Source organism: Lolium rigidum, chromosome 4 (assembly GCF_022539505.1).
Source record: "Lolium rigidum isolate FL_2022 chromosome 4, APGP_CSIRO_Lrig_0.1, whole genome shotgun sequence".
Taxonomy (NCBI): domain Eukaryota; kingdom Viridiplantae; phylum Streptophyta; class Magnoliopsida; order Poales; family Poaceae; genus Lolium; species Lolium rigidum.
Window position 1 is genome coordinate 171,681,392 of NC_061511.1, and position 4,641 is coordinate 171,686,032.

Here is a 4,641-nt window from a genome sequence, read left to right on the forward strand (position 1 = left end):
AATAATGCATGATACAGAGTATACTTGACTATATTTTGACTCATGTAAATCAAAAGTTGAGGCTCCTAAAAGAATACAAAAAAAATCTAGGTGTTTCATAAAAAACGAAAATAACTACTCAATGACCTTTGAACTTTCTTTGACTCGGGAATTCTTGTTATCACTTAACCATATATCTTCTTTTTAGCAAAAAAAAGAAGTTAGATCCTTATTATATACAGGTTAAGTAGTTGATCACTGTGTTTAACAGGTGAATAATCAGATGTTCAGTTCGATGAACTGCGCACAAATATGTAAGAACATATTTATTCAGAGTTATAGGTGAATCATCAGATATCAATTCAGAGAAATTGTGCATGAATGTGGAAAAACTAATATGGACTCCACACACCAGAATCAAAACACTCACGACAGCTATGAAAAGATGCGGGCCATGAAGTAAATATAACTATGATGATTCTACTAATTTTCACATTCAAGATGCAGTAGAAAAGGACAGTGGAAACGACCTATTGTGAACCGGAAAAGTGCTAACCAAACGGAAATTGAAGAGGTTTCAATGCACTGTGCTTGACCATTTTTTGTAGGTTCCTTATGGTTCCAGTGCACCAGCATGTCAATTTTTTCTGCTGCCGCTGCTCCCTGGACATGCCCTGTCGCCGCTGCTTCAGTTCTAAAGACATACATTGAACTTGAAAATTTTACAATATCTAAAGTTGTGCTTGCCATGATACAATAGGTTAAATAACAAACGGAACTCACTAACCTGTGAGGCCAGTCAAATCTTTGCCACTAAATATCGTATACCATAAGGAACCTACAAAAAAAATACATATTTTCTTCACAGCCGTTACCATCTATATGTAACAATGTCATGCATACATTTAAAACAAAGATTTCTGTGAAATGTAAAAGGCCAAGAGGTAAAGCAACATAGTAAATCTAAATTCATTTTAAGATCAGTAGTACTACCTTTGTTTTCCTCTCAATGGAAGCAGTATATAACTATGAATGTCAAGTTAAGAAACATGCAATAGTCATTATGGAAGTGTACCATAATGAGTACATAGTAGTAATAAAAAGCAGGTGATAGATAGGCATCCACGGAAGTTGATAACGGCATCATTTATAAAATGCAACATCTGAGAGAATGTAAATTGATAGAGGTGCATAAATTTCAAGCATAAGCTAAAAAGAGGACATATACATGAGGATGTACTAAGAATAAATTAAAGCTACCACCAAAGAGTCATTCTAAAGCTAGGTATGTCCATCATCATTCAGTCCAGGTGAACAGAGCACCTATGAGTACATCACTGTCAGCTATGGTCGTTCATAATTCTCCATAATTTATCCTAGGTTGTCATATATAAAGTGGAAATGACGCATGATCAGTTCCTTTCTAATCACAAAAAGAAAATACTTCAATGATATGAATTTGAACTTGTAATCTTTTGTTCATCAAATAATTAAACTAATTGTTGCTAACAGAATCATGACATTATTTTTTAGATTAGTCATGACAGTATATAATAACATGGACATCCCTGGATTAGTAGATTTGGCACGACCAGAATCGTCCAATGGCGAGGAATTTCCACACTTACGATAAGATTTGATCACTTCAATTTTTGGAATTGTCTGACATACAACTTAAAATTCACCTTTAGTTAATTTTTTACGATTGTCTTGGTACACAATTGATACCTTTGATCAAAATAATCAGGCATACATGATACGTCTTGCACAAACTCCTGTACCCTGTTCAAATCAACCTGCACATGAGGCCCCAATGCATGTTCTTTAGAAACGCAACAATTAGTAGAAGCAAAAAAAATAGCTGCAGGAAAAATAAAAAAAGACCCAGATACTCCTTGGAGAAGGAGAACTGAAACTCAGGATGTCAGTGGACAAGTTGCTGGACGTTGCGGCCACGTCCGCTTCAGCCACATAAAAAAATACGGAACTTTGTGACAGCCACAAATTAATTCGGTGGAATTATACGGTTTCCGTGGTCGCCGCTGGCCGCAACTTTGCATGTTGCTATACGCGCTGCTCGCAACTCTGAATATGTTGCATACATAACCCTGATAGCCCAGGACTCGCGTCCATGCCCGATGGAGGACCTTCCGCCGCCGTCGCCTTGATCTCCCGCCTCCGTTCAGCGCCGCCGCCTCCGCGGCCGGATCCGGTTCCTTCTCGATGTCCTCTCCCTCCCATCCCGAGGTTCGCCATCGCCGGGTCGCAGCGGCCGCCCTGCTCGGTCCGCGGCGCCATGTCGCCGGCTCCTTCGCCTGCAGAAGCTCGTCGCCAGGACCCCCCTCCACCTGCTGCTGCCCCTCGTCGGTCGTTGCGAGCACCCTCGCCTGCTGCTGCCCCTCACCGGTCGTCGCGGCGGCCCCCGGTCGTCATGGTTGACGACGTAGGCGGCACCGGCGAAGTCGCAGGTCCCGATGGACCGCCCTTTGCGCTGGTAGTAGTCGTTGAAGGCGTACGACGCGTGGTCCACCATGGTGTTGGGCTCGAAGCACGCCGCCCCGGGCTGGATGCCACGGCAGTCGGCGCCGCCGGGGCCGCACGCGTAGTCCAGCGCCGCCTTGAGCCTGCTCTCCCCGGCCATCGCGTTCGCCACGCACCACGCCGACCCCGGCGACGCCACCGCCTTCACCCCGCCGCCGCCCCCGCTCGTGTTCGGGGCGCCGTTGTCCTGCCACCCGAGCCCGCCGCCGCCGTTGCCGACGGACTTGCCGCCGAGGACGAACTGGACGTCGTAGACCTGCTTCTGGATGTTCGTGGCGGCGGGAGGAGGCAGAGATGAGAGCCGTGCTTGTGGGCAGCGAGGAGGCGGCGTGGAGGACGCAGAGAAGAGCGGAGGGGGCAGAGATTTTTTTTTTCTTTCAGCGGAAACGAATACTTTGGCAGGCTGCCGCTGGAAACCGGTGGCCTTCGCTGGCATGTCCACGAATGCCACATAAATTTCGTGGTAGGCCACAACCGTCGTTTAGGCAAAAATTGGCGGGCGGCGTATGCGGGCACGCGGATTGCCGCTGCCATTTACAACCTGAACTGAAACCACATCTGTAAATTTGTTTACAGGACCCAATTCAGTTCACAGTACAGAGCAGAACAGAGCACACAAAGAAAAAAAATCAAAGGAACAGCAGCGAATCGGCAGCAGCTTACATCACGGTCGTGCTTGCTTGTCCTTTTGAGCGCCGATGAGAAATTGAGATTGAATGCGGAGGAGAGTGGTAGGAGAAGAGCGAGGGCTGGTGGCCGGCCAAAGAGCTAAACATCCTTGCCCGTTTCTGCAGCGGTGCTTCTCCTGGTGCGCACGAGGAGAGAGGTTAGGAAGCAGAACAGCAACCCGATGGCGATGGCCCAACCGCTGGCCTGTGCTACTCCCCATGATGGCGGCGACACAACCAGTGAGGAGTTTGGCGGCGGCAAGTTGCCGACTGCATCGCGGGCGTCCTGATGCTCAACCGTGTGCTGGCAGGGCGACGGCCGAGCAACCCCGCGCTACCAAATCCGGTGTCGAAGGAGAACACAGACGGGGCCAAATCAGGATGGGCGAGAAGGACAATGGGGAGTTGGGAACGGGGATTTTCGGAGGAGGAAACGCCAGGGGATGCATGGAGGCTGGGAGCGCTGGCCGGCGAGGCGTCCGGAGAGGGAGAGGCCAGCGGCATGAACCTAGCCGCCTCTCCTGTGCGGGTTGGGATGGATAGAGCGATACGATGACACATTGACACGGTCAAGCAAAATCAATAGCACGATCGCATCCTTCCCTTGCTGTGGGACCCACGACAGGGACACGTAAATCAACCTGGAACGTCCCCAACCCTGGGAGCTTAGTGCTCTTTAGAGATTTGGACGAAGAAATACTCATTTTTCACATCTGCACTAATGGAAGGTTTATAATAGTAGTGTGTTTGTATCACACTGCATCATTGTTCCTTGAAATAGGCTTTCGCCCCACTATATTAATATAGCAACCAACCGATACAACAAGCACGCTGGGACCACAGTACAACCAAAGCCCAAAAAGACAAAAGAGAAAGAAAAAAAGAAAACAATGCCAACACCGGCAGCTCGACAAGAAGAAAGACGACTCGCCACCGCTGCGCCCTCCGGAGAAACCCACCACGCTCCAAGCACATCGAACCGCCGCATATTAGGCAACACCTTCAACAAGGAAAGCGACGACAACGCCGCTGCTGCTCGGACTGGTCCTAGGGTTTCCCCCGATACGCGGAAGGGGTTGGGGAAGGGGGACAACTGACACCCTTCAAGAAGGTAGGGCGACACCCGCAGGCGTCACCGCGTCGGTGTCGGACCTGCCGACCAGGATTTCTCCCGCCCACTAAACCCACAAACCCGGACGATTCGGCGTGCTCCACCTGACGTGCCACCCACTAGCATACGCCACCACGGTCTTGAAGTCATCCTCGCCGTCTCGCTGCGGTCACCGGAGCAGGGCCTAGACGTAGAGAAGAGAAGCAGCCGGGTCGGGGGAAGCAGACACCTCAGCCGCTCGGGAGGGAACTACCTCCACCGCGACGCCTTCGCGGTCGCCGACCGGACATGGCAGCGAGGTCACACCAGGCCCACACTGGCCTGGTCGGGCCCTCAGACCCG

At 49.8% G+C, this 4,641-nt stretch overlaps 1 long non-coding RNA gene across 1 annotated transcript; it reads right to left on the bottom strand.

The window, feature by feature from the left end:
* Positions 1-443: 443 nt before the first annotated feature.
* Positions 444-3,640, bottom strand: LOC124706329. The gene is made up of 2 exons (XR_007004389.1): positions 3,184-3,640; positions 444-1,775 (listed from the first exon to the last, which is right to left on the bottom strand). It is a non-coding gene; the product is annotated as an uncharacterized LOC124706329 (long non-coding RNA).
* Positions 3,641-4,641: the final 1,001 nt, after the last annotated feature.